Below are 10,794 nucleotides of genomic sequence, written 5' to 3' on the forward strand. Positions count from 1 at the left end.
ATTAATCCACCATGAAGCTTTTTACTACAATATTAACTTCCTGTCCTTTGGCTAAAGCAATGCTGCCCTTCTCCTATCATTCCAAGAGGCTTTTGCAGTGCTTATTTTCCTGTTCCTATGGCCCAGTCTGCTCTTCCACTGGCTCCTCCTTAACCACCACATCAAATGAACTACCCCTTGCTCTTCTTAGGTTGTCTAATGGCTTGCTGCCATATTCCAAGCAGCCAGTTCTGTTCTCTCTCTTGGCCAGCTTTCATCACCCACATCCTAGATTTTCAGACATGTACTTGCTCATTCCCAGCTCAAGGTTTCTCAGCAGAGTAGGCAAAATCCAATTTTGCTGCCCCAGCAAGTTGACTGCTGGTGTGTTGGCACTGTTGAAAATGCTTTTTAATAGTTTCTTCTTCTCTCTTTACTACTGTCTGTCCATATCAATCTCCTCTCTCCCCTACTCACCCTTTCCCTCTCCCAATGGCCTTTTAGGATAGAAATTTATCAGGTAAGGAATCATTTATTTGTGTACAGCACAATGAGGTCTTGGCCAATGGTTGGAACTCACAGATAAGTCATTCAGTCTTCATTAACTTCTCAAAGTTTCTGCCTTCCATTGCAACATACATGGTTTTTAACAAGATCAACAGAGTTACTCCCAAACTACTGATCATTAGGAATTTCTTCATTTTATTTTAACACTGACAGATCCAGCTCTCATTTCATTATCAGAAAAAAAAAAGGCACAAAATCTGTGCCTTTTAAGAACTGCATAAGACTTTCTGTTTTTCCTTTTCTTTGCTGATTAATTTGTCTTCCTCAACAGACGATCCTTGATCCATAGTTTTTATCCTGCTTGGTCATTTTATCATTCCAAATTATATTACCAACATTTTTCAGCCCTGTAAATAATATAGCCAGTCACTACTGTCAAATTTGAAGAGCAGATGAATGCTCAGATTAATTGTCCACATCTTTCACAGAGAAGCTCAGTGGAGTCTGTGGTGACCTCTAATGGTTGCAAAAACCTCGTACCTGGAGCAAGAACACAGAGATTTCTGGATTTCCCATATTTTTCTTCATCTACAGAGAGCACATTTACTCAAACACATGATTCTGTAACTTGAATGAATCTAATACATCTCTTACTGTTGCTTATCTTGTTCAATCTATTTGAATAGCCCGGAGAAAAAAACCATAATCCTCTAGAAGGTCATGCAGCATGCAGGTACCCTCAGCCATGCATCTTTTTCCACTCCCAGTGCTGATAATAGAGGCCTGAACACCTGGCTGAAATTAGCAAATTCATAAAGGTCAACTGGTTGAAATTCACAGAGAACAAAACAGAAGCAATAGTTTCAGGAAATGGAAAATATTTGGCAGAACTAGCCATAGCACTTCTCACCATGGGGAACATTGCTCTGTCAAATAGCCAGCTGTAGTTATCATCTTTATGGATTTCCAGAAGCCTGTTGCTTTTTTTAGTGAGTGGCAGAAGTGCTAGAGCTACATATCTGGCAACTTGGTGTCACAGTGATTTCCCTGTTGGATGGACTCCTGGCAACCTTCAGCATATTTACTGCAGCCTACTGTGCTTGGAAAGAAATTGCATCCACCCCGGAATGAGCTGCACAGCAGCATTTGTGCCTGCAGCAAGACTGGAGATCTCATTGCTCTGCTTGTTCTGCCAGATGACTGCTGTATGACAACCCACTTTGAAGTCCCAGGTCTTCATCTGGAATGAAGAATCTTCAGGCAAGGTGTACCTGCTATGTGCCACACAGCATGCAAGCTGTTAATAAGGGTTCTTAGTAAGAACTCTTTTCATTTATTAAAATATAACTACATGTACAGGCAGTGGCAAATGAAAAGGAGGACCAAGCATAAAGTGCAGTTGGCATTTTACCACTATGGCACAAAGATGAAAAAACCCAACCTAACCAGAAGTCAGGAAAGACCACACTGGTGAGTCACACTCAAAGTTTGTGGTTAGGACAGAAAATGAGAATTATCGTTACCATATAAAAGGTTGGACTTCATGGGAAATCCTAAGGACTGCTTTGGAGTTAAGAAACTGCAGAACTTCTTGGTGTTTCGCCAATCCCAAAATCCCTAATTCAAGTTTCACTGTCTGAAGGCCAGTTTGATTAATGAAGGAGACTAAACTCAAATGACTTGGGTTAGAATTTGGACTCTTCTATCTTCTTGATCATCTTACCATCCTGTAGAAAATTTTTGAAGCATATGAACGATTTCTTGAGGAAAATAAAGCAAAATAAACCAAATTTTTTTTCTTCTGCTTTTGCTTTTTCTCAAATATAGGTAGAATTGTTAAACTTGGAAAAATTCATAATTCATTGTTGGAAAAGCACTGCAAAATATATCCTCAATGTTTTCCTCAACTATAAAGATTAGTCAGGCACTTATGTATTTTGTTGCTTCTTGGACTTAGTTTTGAGAACTCCAAAGCCCCAGGTCCAATCTCTTGGTTTGAAAGAAGGCTGCTTTAAGAAAATAAGATTAGTAATCCCCTTTATAAATTATTTTTTAGAAAGCCACAATGTGCTCATTAAATGAGGCAACTTGTCTTCTATCCTTTTCCAGACCATTTTCCCTAAGTATTCTAATGATCTAGTTTTACTGCCAATAAAATTACTGGAAAACAAATGCACTGATGGTGGTTTCAATATATATTTGCAGTTCTGGATAAAGTTTCAAACAGCAATTTGAACTGTACAGGAAATCCTCAGATGTGAGTGTGAGCTAAAAATGGCACTGCTTGGGATGGTGGTTTGGTGCAGAAGCACTGGGAAGATAGAAGATTTCATACTCAGGATAATGAAAAAAAAGGGGGAAAAAGCTTTGAAGAAGCAGCAGCAAAAGAGTCAGAGATTTAAACAGGGCATGAAAGTTTTATATTTTACCTAATGTAAAAAAACCCCAAAATTGTAAAGGACTTGAAGATAATGAGGGTTTTTATAATGACAGAAAGCAATTAAAAAACCATCTTTAGACCATTTTTAAAGAAGGTTACTCATTAAAAGGAACTATAGATAAGATTTGAGCTGCAAAAAATTGTCAAGAAAAGACTCATTACTGCCTGATTGGACACTTTTCATTTGTGGCATGACAGGAAAAAATTCATAAAATTAAAAGAATAAAGGTAAGAAATAAGACAAACAAGTAGCAATTTATGTGATGTGGCAGTTTACATGAAAATGTTTGATCATTTGATTCATGTATGGAAGCCTCTAATAAGCCAAATTTTGTGAAGCTGTGGATTCCTCAAAGGTATAAGCAGAATTTTGAAGAGTTCAAAGACTTCAGTGTGGGTGCCGTATGAAATTTCTTTATGTCAGATGAAACAAGAACCATGTCAATTCACTAGTCCACTTGAAAAATCTTATAATGTTCCTGACCTGATTCAAACATAGATCTTCAGATGGGTGAAATAACCCCCACGTTTTATCAGCAAAAAAATCTGATGCTTTAAAGGCTGAAAAATGTCAAACATTGGGTAGTGGAAAAGTGGATGCTGCTAGATCCTAAGTGAAGTACAAATTTGCAAAGAAAACCAGAACAATAGCAATTTTTTTTTTTCAGGTATAAAAAGAACTAGGAAAGAAGAGGCTTCTCATTAAACATGTGGCAGTTATTAGTAAGCCAGGGCAGAGGACATAGGTTTGGCCCTTAAAATAACTGAATAATTTGCCTCTGAATTTGGTGGGAAGGATAATGTTGGGCTTGAAGGTTGGGGTGGAGGAGTTAATGAAAGCAGACTACAGAGGTGGGGAGGAAAAGGTGTGGAAGACTTGGTTTGTTCAGAGCCTCCAGAAAGGTCAAACAAATGTTAGGGAGCAAATAGCACTCTATCTGCACTACAGCAGCTGAGACTGTCAATATGTCAAGAATACCTTCATAGCTCTGAACTCGGCCAGGCCAGGCACTGCTGAAGTCACAACTGGACCGACGGGCGGTTGCCTCATGGAAGGTGTTTGGTGCTCCTTATCTCACTTCTCTCCCACACAAAAGCATATATATTTCAAAAACACCTTTTCCACTTCCTCCCCCCTGCTGTGGCCAGTGACTTGTGTGAGCATGAACGATGGAGTCACTTAAAACCAGTTGGTAAAACATTAAAAGAAAATATCTGCTTGCTGCCTGCTATTTTTATTTCTTGAAATGATCAGAATAGAAGAAAACTGTGGACTGAAAACGTAAAGCTTATTAGAACTGCAGATTTTAGGAGTTTCCTTTAAGAGGAAATGTTCTTTTAGAAGGAAGACCCTGCATTTAAAATGCCTCAAAGCAACCACGCCACACAATACTGAAGAAATATTAAAAAGAACAGCAAGTACAGTGGAGTAATTTTAACAAATAATGGAAACAATTAAGATAAAATAAATATAAGCAAAGCTGAAACGAACTATGGCATAAAACACACACATGAATGCTATGATTAATGTAAAGAGAGATTGCATATTCTGTTATAAATGTTTAAAGCCTTTATTTTTAAAGTTGTGGTTTACATTATGGATATAATAGCCTTTCAGAAATGGCAGATAAATGACAATTTCAAGCTAAGAATTTTTCAACTACTTAAGGAAAGTTTGAATGCCAAGTTTTCTTATGATTTTTATTGCAGTATATTTACATTAAAAGCTAGAGATATATAAACTAGAGCAAAGAACCCTTTACTCAGAAATATAATTTGTTTGGAATTCCTATGGCTCTGCTCTCTTACAGCAATATGCATATATTTAAATGACAACAATAAATCTTAAGAATAAAATCTCAATGCTAACAGATTACAATACACAATATTTTAACATAACATTTTATTTTGAATGTTAATTTCATAATTCAACCAAAACAAAAAACTCATGCAAAAATTACTAAGAGCCTTTTTATTAAAAAAACCCTTTCTTATAATATTGTTTATGGTTATAAACTAATAGTCTGGTTTGTACATTTTATCAAACTTATCTATCCTCTATTGATGACCTTTGTATTTTTGCATTACTATCGGTTTTATTTCACCTCCTTTCAACACTGGAGGAAACAAACTTTTCATCTGATAAAAGACAAAATACATTGAGACAGCATAGAGGATGGGCATGAATCTTTTCAGATTGCTGGAAAATGTTTGCTAGAAAATTAAATAGACATTTTTGGAGAGCATGTTATTGCTATGAAATTCAAAGCCCAGTTTGGGAGACTTTTTGCATAATACCAACTCTTTATTTGGACCATGGAAATGTAAAATGGGCACAATTGTGATTACAGATATTGTGAAAGACACAGGTTAAACTTAATGGCCCCACTGAAGCAATTCAGTTTCACAGAGATCTTCAGCTGGAGTGAATTAATGTGATAGCTGAACTGAATTTTTCTGTGGAATGAATTTTTCATGGACCAGCTGAGCTGCTCTGTTGTGATGGTGTTGCAGAGTGATAACATAAATTCAGAGCAAAGCATTGTACTGAACAACCAAATGCAAATGATAACAAACTGTTTTGTGTATCTGCAAGTGTTTGTGTGCTGCCTGGAGTTTAATATACCTTCTCAAATTTTATGTTTCCTCATAGTACTTGATCTGGAGTTAGGAGAGTTGCTATCATGTGCTGGAACTCTCCTGGTGTGCTATGAATGACATAATTCACCCATGATATGAAAGTTCATGGTGAGGACTAGAAAGCTACTCTGCTTTTGATCAGTCTGTTATGCTGTTGTCTAAGGCATTACATAAAGCCTTTTGGGCAGAGCAATTAAACTAGTCAAAGCACTTGAACATGACTGCTTTGCTGGAAGCACTGTGAGGTGGCCTCATGGGGTCACACACTGGATTTATGATGATCTAATTCAAACTTGTGCAGCTGCAGGACTTTTTGTAACTTTACTTACTTTATGCTGCGTTATGTGTGGCACCATTTCTCTTGAACTGGCAGATTAGCTTGGACCAGGATCTGGTATTGTCTTTCCAGTGTTTTAAGTACTTTTTTATATTTGGAAATTGCTGAGCTTACATTAGGATAAGAATCTCTAGAGTGAAAAAGTAATGAAAATGACAAGCAAAGTCGATAAATTTGCCTACTCCACCAGTGGTTTTGGTATCTAAGTGTTTATAAGTGTCTGGCCAGAATGGTTATCCTAAACTGAGGCTGATGTTCCCTAATTAACTGTTTCTATAGTGATGTCCTTCAGCCTCCTTTTAATGAGCATCTGTTATGCAAGTACTTGCAGTGGCAAGACTGCTGCATTGCTGTGACATTGCACTTGTAGCAAGTGGGACTTGTGCAAAGAGCAGGAGGATGATACTGCAGATTTTCACCTAGAGTACACTGGGACTTAGGACTAATGATGTTGTGTGTTACTTCATCACTGACACCAGTCATGATGAGGAAAAACAAATAAGGATTCTTATATTTATACACTTAGTGTTGTGTTCTATATTCAGAGAGAGATGTTAAAAATTAAATTCAAAATAAGGCAAAAGTATTAAAAAGCACAAAACTCACTATTTTTCAGTAGATTGTCTGTCTGGATTTTTTTCTGGAATGAAGAGTCTGTGGAGTTGCAGGGGCAATCTGACACATGCAATAAGAAGCTAAGAGCAGCACAAGCAGCCATCCATGCCTCCCCCCACCTTGGGTGGGCATGGAAAGGACTGGGAAAGGTGGGTTCCTTGTTGCCAAAGAAAATTGATTGCAGTGTGTAGACAAGGCTGCATTTTCAATCAGTATACAATGCTGTCATTGTCACTCTTTGCTTAATGTATTTTAAGCAGTAGATAAACTGGTTAACTGCTTTCCAAATGAGTTCTATTTGCAGAGGGTTTAGTGCTCTTAAGGAAGCAGTCTGCAAAGATTTAATGGGATCTGTCTAAAGAAGAGGCTGTTATCAGTTTCTGTGAACATTGATCTATGTATTTTTTGTGGGATTAATTTGAAGTGCTTTACCTGTTTCTATTTTATTTCTTGAATTATTTCTTGCAGATGTGTGCTTCATGAAGTTTTCATCTGGAGTGATTAATTGGAGACTAGGCTACATGTAAGATATGGGAGGCTGATTTGTTATTGACATCTGCTTTTCCAAAACCCTCCTTCCTGCACTTATAGATAGAGGATGTGCTGATAGGTTGTATAGCCCAGCTGTCATGATTCCTAAGGCGACATCAGAGCTGTTGACCAGAGAGCAGCCAAACCTGCCATCTCAGGGAAGGCTTGGTAGCTCTAAGATTACCTGTGTTTGGCCAGAAACTCAGAAATACTCCAACAATATGACCTGCTCCAGGCAGGAACTTGGTCTCAGCACTCAGTGCACTAAGAAAATTAGAATTTCTTGTTAATATAGTCTGTTTTCTTGTTCTGTGCAGTATAAGGATGGCTGAATCTCTTTTAGGTGAATGCATACATACAAATTTTTAATGGTAAGTTCAAAAAATTGCTATGGGATTAAAATGTCCATTTCTGAGTTCAGCTTAGTTCAGAATACTCATGCATGGCTGCTAACTTCAGTGGAATTTTCTGTGGCTTGGATGTTTTTTGCCAGCCTGCTTGCTTAAAAGGGTGATAAGAATAGGTAAACACAAGTGTTTTGCTGAATAAGAGTAGTACTTAAATGATTGTGTTGAGTGAGTGCCTCCAAAATAAGACTTATATTTCCCACGACCTTGTCCATATTATTGAATTTTCACTTTCCTAGCAAGATAATGCTTTGAAGACTGGAGTAAACAAATCAAAGTCCTTGAACACAGATTTGTAGGATGGCTTTGTTTTTTTTTTTTTCTGTTTCATGGGGTTTGCAATTTTCTCCGCAGCGTCATGTAATGGAAAATGTTAGCAAAGCTGCCTTCAGATGGTAATCTGTATTCTCCACAAAATCAAGCAGTTTGAGTGAAGGCTGGAGAATGACAATAAAAGCATCTCAAAATGAGCACTAACTTCAATCCATTTTGTCCCCCATTAATGGATTACCTGGTGCAGAGTGAGCTTGAGTCAGTTCTCTGAAACTTTTGTAAAAGTGGCAGAGTATTGAGAGAGTAAAGCCTAAAAGCTGCATACCATCAGCTCAGGAATAGCTTGGGGTAGCAGGCTATCTTGATGCCCAAAAAAAGTGGAATCCAGGGCTTTATTGGCACTCTTACCCTCAGACTGAACACCTTTCACTTTCACATGAATACATACCAACAGATCAATGCACTATAGTCATAAAAGAAAGAATATTATGAGGGAAATGTGAGGGACTGAGACTTTTTTGCACTCTGAAGGTGATTAAGATGAAATGTAATAATTTCACAAATTCAACTTCTTTAAACTAAGCTTTGATGAATGCATGGATTGAAAAACCTGAGCTGCTGCTTATGATGGTGATCCACAGCCAGGCAGGCCTAATTCAGCACGAAGACAGAAAGATGAGTTGAGCTGTCTGTAATTCCCCAAAATTGTTCATTACCTGTGAACACATATAATCCTTCTTTTTTCAAGGCTAGAGGGAAAAAATCTCCCTAGTGCCCTGCTAGCTTTTGTGGAGAAGGAACCCAGACACATGGGACAAATGCATGCTTGTAATGAATCATAAGTATGAACCTCTAATAAAACAGAACAATTAAATATCTGGGTCTTTTGGGCTGCTGGTTATAATTTAATGGTAAATGATAAAAATGTTAGGTGTTCCAGCAGCAGCTGAGAATGCTTAGAGATGTGAGTAAACATTATCTTAGTAGACACACTTGTGAAAGTCACTGATTAGTATCTGTGTCATTCCCAAACAGAAAGAGCACACCTGGCTTAAACAGATACAACTCTCCTTGAAGCTAGTGGGAGTTGCTATGATAACAGAGCTGAAAGTGGCCTGTTGTGACAAATCTCTGAGAACTGAACAGAAAACCCCTATTACCAGTGTCATGCTTTAACCACAAGAACATCCACTTCGCTAGGAAGATGTATACCCTTTATATAATTTGACAAATACGTCTTATTCCAAAGAAAATGTTTCTTTGGGAAGAGAGAGAAAAAAAAAAGGTGTGGGGAAATCCAATCACTATTACTTAATCTTCCTCCCTTCATCTGGATGTTCTCAACTCATTGATATTGCACAGGCTGCAATAGAACAAACAAATCAATCACAGCATGGCACTGTTACTGGCTCAGCCTCTCTCCAGCCAATTATAAGTTATGGTTTTTTTCCCCCTTTTTAACAGATGCATTTCTTCCTAGTAGGAGAAGCACCATCAGTCTTACTAATGTCAGTGTGGGTGGAGGCACTCTACAGTGCCACCCTTCCCTCTCCAAATATCCCTGTACACCCAAAGAAAAGCTCAATGCTAAGAGGTGTTTTCCTCGCTGTCCTGGGATCCTTTCTTACAGGGCAATCAATCAATAAATAATAGTACTGGAATTGCGTAATATAATGAAGCAGGAGAAAAGAAGCAAAGAGGGCAAATTAAGCTTGTATTTTCAAGCCAGGAAATCAAAGTCTCTGCCAAGCCATGTTCTTCAGCAAGACCCTAGCTTTTGTCTAAAATGCTAAGTGGCTGCTGCACAATGCAGCTTTTGGTGCTAACCTAGTGAAAAATTATTATTTTTTTATTTTTTGTGGGATTTCTCGTATTGTTCTGGTGAGCTCTGCCTGTCTAAGAACTGTACACTCCCCTCTGCATCCCAGCTAGAGAGTGAGTCTCTCCTGTGTGGTCTGAAACGTAAGGCACATGTTTGTGGACCTCTCCTTCTGCTGATCCAACCAAGATATTCCTGCACTCACTTGTTCCATAGCTCCACAGTTGCCTGTGCTGCCATATGGCTGCTGGAGGTAAACTTCATCTCACGGCCCTGCAGGAAGAAGTTACAAAATAGAAAGTGGGAGTTAGGCTGTCTGAGGCAACACTTGGCCATTAGGTGCAATGAGCTAAGGTCTGGTCACAGAGCACTTCAGACAATGTCTCCTCCAGCTCACCCTGTGCCAGTCTGGCCTGACTGTTCCTTGGAGGTTTCCACTGTACTTTGCTACAATGGGAGCAAATCACAACACGTTCCAAATTTTTGCCATGTGGTTTTGGTTCTGTTCTGCAGAATGTGTCCAGCCTAGAAATGGTTCTCTTTCTCAATCAATGCTACAAGTTATATTTGGATTCTAAACCTACATGTGTTTCAGCAATCCTGCTCTAAAACTCGGTGCTGCACACCCCAAATTGATGTGGTTGGTTCTCAGATTTTCTTGTCTTGGACTGTTTTTCAATCACTACTTCTTGTAACAGCCTTCTCTTGGTGATTCTGAGTGTCTCGGGAGTCACAGAAATGAAGGATCAGCATCCATCAACTTTAATTAATGCATAATGCCCCCCTAGACACCTCTGAAAAGAAAAGAGTAGAAATGAACAAATTTGAAGTGTAGTTTTTCAGTATTGGCTAACTAACACATCACAAAACAATGGAAAGACCTTGGACACAAATGATGTATTCTGCTTAAGATTCTGTTCTCACACATATCTTGCTACATCTTATCATTGCCCACAGAAAAGGCATTCTTCATAACAAGCAAAAAGAGGGTTATAATCTGTGGTTGACCTTTGATGGAGATAATGATACATTTTCTTTCAAAATCTGTGTGAGGCAGAGTTATTCATAGCTTCATGAAAATGTCCTGTTTAAAAACAGTACATTGTTTTAAGTTTAAAAAAAATCACATTTGATTATAGTTTACAAATGTCACAATCCTACCCTGCACACAACAGGGGAGCTATGTGGATGTGGAGATTTGACAAGAGCCCCTATAGAACAAGAAGTTGAAGAGACTGGGATCAGT

The sequence above is a fragment of the Passer domesticus genome, chromosome 3, assembly GCF_036417665.1.
Source record: "Passer domesticus isolate bPasDom1 chromosome 3, bPasDom1.hap1, whole genome shotgun sequence".
Classification (NCBI taxonomy): domain Eukaryota; kingdom Metazoa; phylum Chordata; class Aves; order Passeriformes; family Passeridae; genus Passer; species Passer domesticus.